The 14,118-nt window shown below is 51.8% G+C and overlaps 1 long non-coding RNA gene across 1 annotated transcript in view; it reads left to right on the top strand.

The window, feature by feature from the left end:
- Positions 1-1,275: 1,275 nt before the first annotated feature.
- LOC140492656 (uncharacterized) overlaps positions 1,276-14,118 on the top strand; it is a 91,123-nt gene continuing 78,280 nt past the window's right edge. The window contains exons 1-3 of the long non-coding RNA XR_011963598.1: positions 1,276-1,479; positions 7,965-8,023; positions 9,462-9,622. This is a non-coding gene — a long non-coding RNA (uncharacterized lncRNA). The remainder of the gene's footprint in view (positions 1,480-7,964; positions 8,024-9,461; positions 9,623-14,118) is intronic.

Genomic DNA, 14,118 nt, shown 5'->3' with positions numbered 1-14,118 from the left:
CCTCTCTCTGTGACCCCCCTCTCTCTGTGACCCCCCTGTGACCCCCTGTGACCCCCCCTCTCTGTGACCCCCCCTCTCTGTGACCCCCTCTCTCTGTGACCCCCCTGTGACCCCCCCTCTCTGTGACCCCCTCTCTCTGTGACCCCCCTGTGACCCCCCCTCTCTGTGACCCCCTCTCTCTGTGACCACCCTCTCTCTCTGTGACCCTCCTCTTTCTATGTGCCCCCCCTCTCTCTGTGACCCCCTCTCTCTCTGTGACCCCCTCTGTCTGTGACCCCCTCTCTCTGTGACCCCCTCTCTCTGTGACCCCCCTCTCTCTGTGACCCCCTCTCTCTCTGTGACCCCCCTCTCTCTGTGACCCCCTCTCTCTGTGACCCCCTCTCTCTGTGACCCGCCCTCTCTCCGTGACCCCCCTCTCTGTAACCCCCTCTCTCTGTGACCCCCCCGTGACCCCTCTCTCTCTGTGACCCCTCTCTCTCTGTGACCCCCATCTCTCTGTGACCCCCCTCTCTGTGACCCCCCTCTCTGTGTGACCCCCCCGTGACCCCTCTCTCTGTGTGACCCCCCCGTGACCCCTCTCTCTCTGTGAACCCCCTCTCTCTCTGTGACCCCTCTCTCTCTGTGACCCCTCTCTCTCTGTGACCCCCCTCTCTTCCTGTGACCCCCCGTCTCTGTGACCCCCGTCTCTGCAACACCCCGTGACTCCCCTCTCTCTCTGTGACCCCTCTCTCTCTGTGACCCCCCCCTCTCTGTGACCCCTCTCTCTTCCTGTGACCCCCCATCTCTATGACCCCCGTCTCTGCAACACCCCCGTGACCCCTCTCTCTCTGTGACCCCCCTCTCTCTCTGTGACCCCCATCTCTCTGTGACCCCTCTCTCTCTGTGACCCCTCTCTCTCTGTGACCCCCCTCTCTCTGTGACTCCTCTCTCTTCCTGTGACCCCCCATCTCAGCAACACCCCGTGACCCCCATCCCTCTGTGACACCCCCCTGTGACCCCCCCTCTCTGTGAACCCCCTCTCTCTGTGACGCCTCTCTCTCTGTGACCCCCCTCTCTCCCTGTGACCCCCCCTCTCTCTCTCTGTGATCCCCCTCTCTCCGTGACCCCCCTGTGACCCCCTCTCTCTGTGACCCCCCCCTCTGTGAACCCCCTCTCTCTGTGACGCCTCTCTCTCTGTGACCCCCCTCTCTCCCTGTGATCCCCCCTCTCTCTCTCTGTGATCCCCCTCTCTCCGTGACCCCCCTGTGACCCCCTCTCTCTGTGACCCCCCCTCTCTGTGACCCGCCCTCTCTCCACGGCCCCCCCTCTCTCTTTGTGACCCCCGGCCCCACCCCTCGCCGGGACAGGAGGGGCATGTGTGTGTGGTGAACTCTAACCCTGGTGTTCCCGATGAGACGTGTGAGCGCAGGAACATCCGAATCAAAGTTTACTCCAAACCCTATCACAGGCTGCAGGGGCCCAAGGCAGACCTGGTCATCGGTGAGTGGGGGGGAATGGGGGGAGCAGGGAGTGGGGGTTGGACGCGGGGAGGGGGGACAAGCCAGGGGGAACAGAAGGGGGCGTGCGGCGACAGGAGGGGGTTGGGCGTCATGGATTCAGGGGACAGCTGCTGAAGCATTGTGGGAAATGTGGAAGCCTCTGGCCTACATGGATTTCCAGTAGGAGGTTAACAAGGTGCCAGGTAAACGGCTGATGTGCAGTGTCAGAGCTTCTGGATGATGTAGGTGGACAGCAGAAAACAGAGAGTGAGTACGTGGAATGTATTTTGTTTTTGAACGGATTGGCAAGGTGTAGCAGTGGGATCCCCACCTAGAACATAGAGCATTCCGGTGCAGTACAGGCCCTTATAGAACATTCCAGCGCAGTACAGGCCCTTATACAACATTCCAGCGCAGTACAGGCCCTTAGAGAACATTCCAGCACAGTACAGGCCCTTATAGAACATTCCAGCACAGTACAGGGCCTTATAGAACATTCCAGCACAGTACAGGCCGTTATGCAACATTCCAGCGCAGTACAGGGCCTTATAGAACATTCCAGCGCAGTACAGGCCCTTATAGAACATTCCAGCGCAGTACAGGCCCTTATAGAACATTCCAGCTCAGTACAGGCCCTTAGAGAACATTCCAGCTCAGTACAGGCCCTTATAGAACATTCCAGCTCAGTACAGGCCCTTATAGAACATTCCAGCACAGTACAGGCCCTTATAGAACATTCCAACACAGTACAGGGCCTTATAGAACATTCCAGCACAGTACAGGCCCTTAGAGAACATTCCAACACAGTACAGGCCCTTATAGAACATTCCAGCGCAGTACAGGCCCTTATAGAACATTCCAGCACAGTACAGGCCCTTATAGAACATTCCAGCGCAGTACAGGCCCTTATAGAACATTCCAGTGCAGTACAGGCCCTTATAGAACATAACAGCGCAGTACAGGCCCTTATAGAACATTCCAGCGCAGTACAGGCCCTTATAGAACATTCCAGCGCAGTACAGGCCCTTATAGAACATTCCAGCGCAGTACAGGGCCTTATAGAACATTCCAGCACAGTACAGGCCCTTATAGAACATTCCAGCCCAGTACAGGCCCTTATAGAACATTACAGCGCAGTACAGGCCGTTATAGAACATTCCAGTGCAGTACAGGCCCTTATAGAACATTCCAGCGCAGTACAGGCCCTTATAGAACATTCCAGCGCAGTACAGGCCCTTATAGAACATTCCAGCTCAGTACAGGCCCTTATAGAACATTCCAGCGCAGTACAGGCCCTTATAGAACATTCCAGCGCAGTACAGGCCCTTATACAACATTCCAGCGCAGTACAGGCCGTTATAGAACATTACAGCGCAGTCCAGGCCCTTAGAGAACATTCCAGCGCAGTACAGGCCCTTATAGAACATTCCAGCGCAGTACCGGCTGTTATAGAACATTACAGCACAGTACAGGCCCTTAGAGAACATTCCAGTGCAGTACAGGCCCTTATAGAACATTACAGCGCAGTACAGGCCCTTATAGAACATTACAGCACAGTACAGGCCCTTATAGAATATTATAGGCCTTTATAGAACATTCCAGTGCAGTTCCTGCCCTTATAGAACATTACAGGGCCTTATAGAACATTCCAGTACAGTTCAGACCCTATAGAACATTCCAGCGCAGTACAGACCCTTATAGAACATTCCAGCGCCGTACAGGCCCTGATAGAACATGACAGACCCTTTTAGAACATTCCAGCGCAGTACAGACCCTTCAGCCCTCGATGTTGTGCCGACCTGTGGAACCAATCTGAAGCCCATCTAACCTACACTATCCCATTATCATCCATATGTCTGTCCAATAACCATTTAAATGCCCTTAAAGTTGGCGAGTCTCCTACAGTTACAGGCAGTGCATTCCACACCCTTACTACTCTCTGAATAAAGAAACTACCTCTGCCATCTGTCCTATATCTATCACCGTCAATTTAAAGTTATGTTCCTTCGTGTTAGCCATCACCATCTGAGGGAAAAGGCTCTCCCTGTCCACCCTATCTAACCCTCTGATTATCTGATATGTCTCACTAAATCACCTCTCAACCTTCTTCTCTCTAACGAAAACAGCCCCAGTTCCCTCAGCCTTTCCTTGTAAAACCTTCCCTCCAGACCAGGCAACATCCTGGTTAATCTCTTCTGAACCCTTACCAAAACTTCCACATCCTTCCTATAATGCAGTGACCAGAACTGTACACAATATTCCAAGTGCGGCCCCCCAGAGATTTGTACAGCTGAAGCTAGACCTCGTGGCTCCGAAACGCAATGCCTCTTCCAATAATGGCTAACACACTGTATGCCTTCTTAACAACCCCTGGGTGGCAACTTTCAGGGATCAATGTACATGGACACTGAGATCTCTCTGTTCATCCACATACCAAGAATCTTATCATTAGCCCAGTACTCTGCATTCCTGTTACTCCCTCCAAAGTGAATCACCTCACACTTTTCCGCGTTAAACTCCATTTGCCACCTCTCAGCCCAGCTCTGCAGCTTATCTATGTCCCTCTGTAACCTACAACATCCTTCGGCACTGTCCACAACTCCACTGACCTTAGTGTCATCCGCCAATTTACTAACCCATCCTTCTACACCCTCATCTAGATCACTTATAAAAATGACAAACAGCAGTGGCCCCAAAACAGGTCCTTGCAGTACCCCATTAGTAACTGAACACCAGGATGAACAGTTCCCATCAACCACCACCCTCTGTCTTCTTTCAGCTAGCCAATTTCTGATCCAAACCTCTAAATCGCCCTCAATCCCATGCCTCTGTATTTTGTGCAATAGCCTACTGTGGGGAACCTTATTAAATGCCTTACTGAAATCCATATACAGCACATCAACTGCTTTACCCTCATCCACCTGTTTGGTCACCATCTCAAAGAAGTCAATAAGGTTTGTGAGTCATGACCTACCCTTCACAAAACCTTTCCCTATTTATTTCCATATCTTTGATAAAGGGAGCTCAATCCAGGTGAAATGTGCCGTTCGGTCGGGGAGTCGGTCTGTGATCGGGAGGGGGATTCTGCAGCTCAGGATCCATCAGTTGGATTATTCGATTATAGGCCTTTGGATTATAAGAGATAAGGATTTATAATCATCTGGCAAGCAACAATTTGATTTCAGATAGTCAACATGGTTTCGTCAAGGGCAGGTCGTGTCTCACAAACCTCAGAGTTTTTTTGAGAAGGTGACCAAGTATGTAGATGAGGGGAGGGCAGTTGATGTGGTGTACATGGACTTCAGTAAAGCCTTTGATAAGGTTCCACATGGTAGGCTGTTGGAGAAAATGCAGAGGCATGGGATTGAGGGTGATTTAGCAGTTTGGATTAGAAACTGGCTTTCTGAAAGAAGGCAGCGAGTGGTGATTGATGGAAAATATTCAGCCTGGAGTCCGGTTACTCATGGTGTGTCACAAGGATCTGTTTTGGGACCACTGCTGTTTGTCATTTTTATAAAAGACTTGGACGCAGGCATAGGTGGGTGGGTTCATAAGTTTACAGATGACACTAAAGTCGGTGGAGTAGTGGACAGTGTGGAAGAATGTTACAGGCTGCAGGGGGACTTGGATAAACTGCAGAATTGGGCTGAGAGGTGGCAAATGGAGTTTAATGCAGCTAAATGTGAGGCGATTCACTTTGGGAAGAATAACAGGAAGGCAGAGTACTGGGTCAATGGAAAGATTCTTGGTAGTGTGGATGTGCAGAGGGATCTTGGAGTCCATGTACAAAGATCCCTGAAAGTTGCCACCCAGGTGGATAGTGCTGTTAAGAAGGCATACGGTGTGTTAGGTTTCATTGGGAGAGGGATTGAGTTCCGGAGCCGCAATGTCATGCTGCAACTATACAAAACGCTGGTGCGGCCACACTTGGAATATTGTGTACAGTTCTGGTCAAAAAGTTGTAGAGGAGATTTACCAGGATGTTGCCTGGTCTGGAGGGAAGGTCTTACGAGGAAAGGCTGAGAGACTTGGGTCTGTTCTCATTGGAAAGAAGAAGGCTAAGAGGAGATTTGATAGAGACATACAAGATGATCAGAGGATTAGAGAGGGTAGACAGTGAAAGTCTTTTTCCTCGGATGATGATGTCAATTCTCCTGCCCCTCAGATGCGGCCTGACCTGCTGTATTTTTCCAACACTACACTCTCCAGTCTGATCACCAGCATCTACCGTCCTCACTTTCTCATGAGTAAGGGAACTGTCAGACTGAGATACAGGTGGGCAACTGTGAAGTTGATCATGTGATCAGGAAGAGGAATTGGAAGAAGCACAGGATTGTTCAGGCCGAGAATGGCTGCAGGGTGCAGAGGGATCTGGGTGTTTGGGAATGACTGCAGGGTGCAGAGGGATCTGGGTGTTTGGGAATGGGTGCAGAGGGATCTGGGTGTCTGGGAATGGCTGCAGGGTGCAGAGGGATCTAGGTGTTTGGGAATGGCTGCAGGGCGCAGAGGGATCTGGGTGTTTGGGAATGGCTGCAGGGTGCAGAGGGATCTGGGTGTTTGGGAATGGCTGCAGGGTGCAGAGGGATCTGGGTGTTTGGGAATGGGTGCAGAGGGATCTGGGTGTCTGGGAATGGCTGCAGGGTGCAGAGGGATCTGGGTGTTTGGGAATGGCTGCAGGGCGCAGAGGGATCTGGGTGTTTGGGAATGGCTGCAGGGTGCAGAGGGATCTGGGTGTTTGGGAATGGCTGCAGGGTGCAGAGGGATCTGGGTGTTTGGGAATGGCTGCAGGGTGCAGAGGGATCTGGGTGTTTGGGAATGGCTGCAGGGCGCAGAGGGATCTGGGTGTTTGGGAATGGCTGCAGGGCGCAGAGGGATCTGGGTGTTTGGGAATGGCTGCAGGGTGCAGAGGGATCTGGGTGTTAGGGAATGGCTGCAGGGTGCAGAGGGATCTGGGTGTTTGGGAATGGGTGCAGAGGGATCTGGGTGTCTGGGAATGGCTGCAGGGTGCAGAGGGATCTGGGTGTTTGGGAATGGCTGCAGGGCGCAGAGGGATCTGGGTGTTTGGGAATGGCTGCAGGGTGCAGAGGGATCTGGGTGTTTGGGAATGGCTGCAGGGTGCAGAGGGATCTGGGTGTTTGGGAATGGCTGCAGGGCGCAGAGGGATCTGGGTGTTTGGGAATGGCTGCAGGGCGCAGAGGGATCTGGGTGTTTGGGAATGGCTGCAGGGCGCAGAGGGATCTGGGTGTTTGGGAATGGCTGCAGGGCGCAGAGGGATCTGGGTGTTTGGGAATGGCTGCAGGGCGCAGAGGGATCTGGGTGTTTGGGAATGGCTGCAGGGCGCAGAGGGATCTGGGTGTTTGGGAATGGCTGCAGGGCGCAGAGGGATCTGGGTGTTTGGGAATGGCTGCAGGGCGCAGAGGGATCTGGGTGTTTGGGAATGGCTGCAGGGTGCAGAGGGATCTGGGTGTTTGGGAATGGCTGCAGGGTGCAGAGGGATCTGGGTGTTTGGGAATGGCTGCAGGGCGCAGAGGGATCTGGGTGTTAGGGAATGGCTGCAGGATATAGAGGGATCTGGGTGTTAGGGAATGGCTGCAGGGTGCAGAGGGATCTGGGTGTTTGGGAATGGCTCAGGGTGCAGAGGGATCTGGGTGTTAGGGAATGGCTGCAGGATATAGAGGGATCTGGGTGTTTGGGAATGGCTGCAGGGTGCAGAGGGATCTGGGTGTTTGAGTGGGAGAAATTGAACGTTAAAATGTGGGTCTCAGAGGCAGGAAGTGCTGGAAAAACCCAGGACTGAGGAAGGGTCACCGAGCCTGAAACACTCACTCTGATTTTTCTCCACAGATAGTGCCAGACCTGCTGAGCTTTTCCAGCCAGTTTGTGGTTTTGTTTCTGATTGAATGCATTGGCAGGTCTGTCCGTTTTCATTAAGATGTGGTCTTCATCCTTCAGTTCCACAGCACACTGGTCAGACCAGGGCTCCAATGCTGGGTAGAGGTTTGGCCTCCTGATTGTTGGGTTGACATTAATGTATTGGAGATGGTTCAGAGGGGCCTCACGAGATGATTAACCCGGACTGAGTGAGTCATCTGATGAGGTGTTGGTTGGAAAGATGGGGTTTGCTTTCCCTGGAGTTTAGGGAGTGAGGGGGGGAAGGGGGGGGGTGACTGGATTGATGTGGACGATCCTGAACAATCTTGGCAAGGTGGACATTGGAAAGATGTTTCCTCTTGTGGGTCAGTTCAGCATTGGGAAGGAGACAGGTTTAAAATCAGGGGTGTCTGTTTTTGGTCAGAGAGGAGGGGAATTTGTTTCCTGGGTCAGCCGTGATCTGACTGAGAACAGACTGGAGGGGCCAAATGGCCTTCTGCTGCTCCTGTTTCATGTCAGATCAGAACAGGAGTGGTGGAGGGGAGGAGGGGAGGAGGGGAGGTCAGTGCTGGACGCAGCGATATCTCTAAGAGGTTTTCCTGTCTGTATTCTCAGGGTTTAATGTTGGTTTCGGACTCAGTGGGACCTGGTTAAGCTCTCTCCCCAGGTTGCAGGTGAGTGATAACCATCCCTCCTCACACTGACACCCACAGCACAGAGAAACTCTGCGCTCTCTCACTCACTCTGTTGCTCTGTCTCACTCTCTCTCTGCCTCGCTCTCACACTCTCTCTCTCCCTTGTGATCTCTCTCTCTCTCTCTCGCTCACTCTCCCTCTCTCTCACACTCTTGCTCACCCTTGTGCTCTCTCTCTTCTCTCTCTGTCCCTCCACCCCCACTCTCACCCTCTCTCCCTCTCACTCTCACTCTCCTTCACTTCTCTCCCTCATGTTCTCTTCTCTCTCTTCTCTCTCTCCTGCTCTCTCTTATTCAGTTTCTCTCTCACAGTTTCCTCTCTTTCTGTCTTGCTCCTTCTCACTGTCTCTCTTGCTCTCTATCATTCTTTCAGTCTCTCATTTTTTCACTCACTCCCTCTCACACTCACACTTTCTCACTCTCTCTCCCTCCCTCTCACCCTCTCTCTCTTGCTGTCTCTCTCGCTCAGTGTCTCTCATCACTCTCTCTCTTTCTCACTCTCTATCCCTCTCCAGTCTCTTGCTTTCTCTCACTCTCTCTCCCTCTCTTCTCAATATCGCACTCTCTCTCTCTCACTCTCTGTCTCCTCCTCTCTCTGTGTCTCTTCCTCTCTCTGTATCTCCCTCTCTCTCACTCTCCCCCCCCGTCTCTCTCTCTCGCTCTCCCTCTCTCTGTCTCTCCCTCTCCCTCTCCCTCTCTCTCTCTCCCTTTCTCTGTCTCTCTCTCTCTCTCCTCCCTCCCTCTCTCTCCCTCTCCCCCCTCTCTCTCCCTCTCTCTCCCTCTCCCCCCTCTCCCTCTCCCCCTCTCTCTCTCTGTCTCTCTCTCCCCCCTCTCCCTCTCCCTCCCTCCCTCTCTCCCTCTCTTTCCCTCTGTGTCCCCTCCCAGCCCAATGGGGAGATTGGGGAGGTGGGGGGGTGGGGGTATTGATCAGGAATGCTTGTACCTGCTGGAGGTGTGAAGAATTTGAGGTGATTGAAGGGACCGTACCAGATGTGGAGGGGTCCTGGCTGGGTGGGTATGTAGAGGAAGATCCCAGTCTGAGGGAGAAGCGAGAACGAGGGGAGCCCCCCCCCATTTCGGGCAGAGGTGGGGAAACTCTTTACCCCCCCCCCACCCCAGGGGGCCGGGACTGTTTGGAATTCTCTCCCTGAGAGATGGTGGGGCAGGACCCTCGGAATATTTTAGAGGCAGCGGGGAGAGAGGGTGAAGGGGTTCTCAAGGGGGCAGTGTGAGGGTGGAGGTGATCAGACCAGCTGGGGGTGGGAGAGGGGGTAGGATCGATGGGCTGAGGGGCCTGCTCCTAGCCCGAGTGGTCACACTGTCAGGGAGGGGGGAGGGATGGAGGGGGGGGGGGGGGTGGGGAGAAGATGGAGGGGGTATTGACCGTCTCTCTCTCTCTCTTTCCTGTCCCGATCCAGTCCCTGCGGGTTCCTGCATATTTCACAGAGTGTAGTGAGTACAGCTGTCACATCGATAACCAGACAATGAGTCTAGCAGCAGGAGGCTCCATCAGTGAACCCACCATTAACCCGTTCCGATCACCATTCCGAATCATCGGCATTGATAACAATATTCCCTGGTGAGTGAGCATTGAGTGTACACGGAACCCAGAGGCACGCAACACACACACCACACTGTCACACAATCACCGAGACCTCACACTGACTGTCTGACACACACACACAGCACTAACCCGTCTTTATCCACTGTCTGACACACACACACAGCACTAACCCGTATTTACCCACTGTCTGACACACACACACAGCACTAACCCGTCTTTATCCACTGTCTGACACACACACACAGCAGTAACCCGTCTTTATCCACTGTCTGACACACACACACAGCACTAACCCGTCTTTATCCACTGTCTGACACACACACACAGCACTCACCCGTCTTTATCCACTGTCTGACACACACACACAGCACTAACCCGTCTTTATCCACTGTCTGACACACACACACAGCACTAACCCGTCTTTATCCACTGTCTGACACACACACACAGCACTAACCCGTCGTTATCCACTGTCTGACACACACACACAGCACTAACCCGTCTTTATCCACTGTCTGACACACACACACAGCACTAACCCGTCTTTACCCACTGTCTGACACACACACACAGCACTAACCCGTCTTTATCCACTGTCTGACACACACACACAGCACTAACCCGTCTTTATCCACTGTCTGACACACACACACAGCACTAACCCGTCTTTATCCACTGTCTGACATACACACACACACAGCACTAACCCGTCTTTATCCACTGGCTGACACACACACACAGCACTAACCCGTCTTTATCCACTGTCTGACACACACACACAGCACTAACCCGTCTTTATCCACTGTCTGACACACACACACAGCACTAACCCGTCTTTATCCACTGTCTGACATACACACACACACAGCACTAACCCGTCTTTATCCACTGTCTGACACACACACACAGCACTAACCCGTCTTTACCCACTGTCTGACACACACACACAGCACTAACCCGTCTTTATCCACTGTCTGACACACACACACAGCACTAACCCGTCTTTATCCACTGTCTGACACACACACACAGCACTAACCCGTCTTTATCCACTGTCTGACACACACACACAGCACTAACCCGTCTTTATCCACTGTCTGACACACACACACAGCACTAACCCGTCTTTATCCACTGTCTGACACACAAACAGCACTAACCCGTCTTTATCCACTGTCTGACACACACACACACAGCACTAACCCGTCTTTATCCACTGTCTGACATACACACACACACAGCACTAACCCATCTTTATCCACTGTCTGACACACACACACAGCACTAACCCGTCTTTACCCACTGTCTGACACACACACACAGCACTAACCCGTCTTTATCCACTGTCTGACACACACACACAGCACTAACCCGTCTTTATCCACTGTCTGACACACACACACAGCACTAACCCGTTTTTATCCACTGTTTGACACACACACACAGCACTAACCCGTCTTTATCCACTGTCTGACACACACACACAGCACTAACCCGTCTTTATCCACTGTCTGACACACACACACAGCACTAACCCGTCTTTATCCACTGTCTGACACACACACACAGCACTAACCCGTCTTTATCCACTGTCTGACACACAAACAGCACTAACCCGTCTTTATCCACTGTCTGACACACACACACAGCACTAACCCGTCTTTATCCACTGACTGACACACACACACAGCACTAACCCGTCTTTATCCACTGTCTGACACACACACAGCACTAACCCGTCTTTATCCACTGTCTGACACACACACACAGCACTAACCCGTCTTTATCCACTGTCTGACACACACACACAGCACTAACCCGTCTTTATCCACTGTCAGACACACACACAGCACTAACCCGTCTTTATCCACTGTCTGACACACACACAGCACTAACCCGTCTTTATACACTGTCTGACACACACACACAGCACTAACCCGTCTTTATCCACTGTCTGACACACACACACAGCACTAACCCGTCTTTATCCACTGTCTGACACACACAGCACTAACCCGTCTTTTTCCACTGTCTGACACACACACACAGCACTAACCCGTCTTTATCCACTGTCTGACACACACACACAGCACTAACCCGTCTTTATCCACTGTCTGACAAACACACACAGCACTAACCCGTCTTTATCCACTTTCTGACACACACACAGCACTAACCCGTCTTTATCGACTGTCTGACACACACACACAGCACTAACCCGTCTTTATCCACTGTCTGACACACACACAGCACTAACCCGTCTTTATCCACTGTCTGACACACACACACAGCATTAACCCGTCTTTATCCACTGTCTGACACACACACAGCACTAACCCGTCTTTAGCCACTGTCTGACACACACACAGCACTAACCCGTCTTTATCCACTGTCTGTCACACACACACAGCACTAACCCGTCTTTATCCACTGACTGACACACACACACAGCACTAACCCGTCTTTATCCACTGTCTGACACACACACACAGCACTAACCCGTCTTTATCCACTGTCTGACACACACACAGCACTAACCCGTCTTTATCCACTGTCTGACACACACACACAGCACTAACCCGTCTTTATCCACTGTCTGACACACACACACACAGCACTAACCCGTCTTTATCCACTGTCTGACACACACACACACAGCACTAACCCGTCTTTATCCACTGTCTGACATACACACACACACAGCACTAACCCATCTTTATCCACTGTCTGACACACACACACAGCACTAACCCGTCTTTACCCACTGTCTGACACACACACACAGCACTAACCCGTCTTTATCCACTGTCTGACACACACACACAGCACTAACCCGTCTTTATCCACTGTCTGACACACACACACAGCACTAACCCGTCTTTATCCACTGTCTGACACACACACACAGCACTAACCCGTCTTTATCCACTGTCTGACACACACACACACAGCACTAACCCGTTTTTATCCACTGTCTGACACACACACACAGCACTGACCCGTCTTTATCCACTGTCTGACACACACACACAGCACTAACCCGTCTTTATCCACTGTCTGACACACACACACAGCACTAACCCGTCTTTATCCACTGTCTGACACACACACACAGCACTAACCCGTCTTTATCCACTGTCTGACACACAAACAGCACTAACCCGTCTTTATCCACTGTCTGACACACACACACAGCACTAACCCGTCTTTATCCACTGTCTGACACACACACACAGCACTAACCCGTCTTTATCCACTGTCTGACACACACACAGCACTAACCCGTCTTTATCCACTGTCTGACACACACACAGCACTAACCCGTCTTTATACACTGTCTGACACACACACACAGCACTAACCCGTCTTTATCCACTGTCTGACACACACACACAGCACTAACCCGTCTTTATCCACTGTCTGACACACACACAGCACTAACCCGTCTTTTTCCACTGTCTGACACAACACACACAGCACTAACCCGTCTTTATCCACTGTCTGACACACACACACAGCACTAACCCGTCTTTATCCACTGTCTGACAAACACACACAGCACTAACCCGTCTTTATCCACTTTCTGACACACACACAGCACTAACCCGTCTTTATCGACTGTCTGACACACACACACAGCACTAACCCGTCTTTATCCACTGTCTGACACACACACAGCACTAACCCGTCTTTATCCACTGTCTGACACACACACACAGCATTAACCCGTCTTTATCCACTGTCTGACACACACACAGCACTAACCCGTCTTTAGCCACTGTCTGACACACACACAGCACTAACCCGTCTTTATCCACTGTCTGTCACACACACACAGCACTAACCCGTCTTTATCCACTGACTGACACACACACACAGCACTAACCCGTCTTTATCCACTGTCTGACACACACACACAGCACTAACCCGTCTTTATCCACTGTCTGACACACACACAGCACTAACCCGTCTTTATCCACTGTCTGACACACACACACAGCACTAACCCGTCTTTATCCACTGTCTGACACACACACACAGCACTAACCCGTCTTTATCCACTGTCTGACACACACACAGCACTAACCCGTCTTTATCCACTGTCTGACACACACAAACAGCACTAACCCGTCTTCATCCACTGTCTGACACACACACACAGCACTAACCCGTCTTTATCCACTGTCTGACACACTCACACAGCACTAACCCGTCTTTATCCACTGTCTGACACACACACAGGACTAACCCATCTTTATCCACTGTCTGACACACACACACAGCACTAACCCGTCTTTATCGACTGTCTGACACACACACACAGGACTAACCCGTCTTTATCCACTGTCTGACACACACACACAGGACTAACCCGTCTTTATCCACTGTCTGACACACACACACAGCACTAACCCGTCTTTATCCACTGTCTGACACACACACACAGCACAAACCTGTCTTTATCCACTGTCTGACACACACACACAGCACTAACCCGTCTTTATCCACTG

Source organism: Chiloscyllium punctatum, chromosome 21, assembly GCF_047496795.1.
Source record: "Chiloscyllium punctatum isolate Juve2018m chromosome 21, sChiPun1.3, whole genome shotgun sequence".
Classification (NCBI taxonomy): domain Eukaryota; kingdom Metazoa; phylum Chordata; class Chondrichthyes; order Orectolobiformes; family Hemiscylliidae; genus Chiloscyllium; species Chiloscyllium punctatum.
The sequence above is the reverse complement of the archived record's forward strand: the minus strand, read 5'-3'. Positions and strand labels throughout refer to the sequence as shown.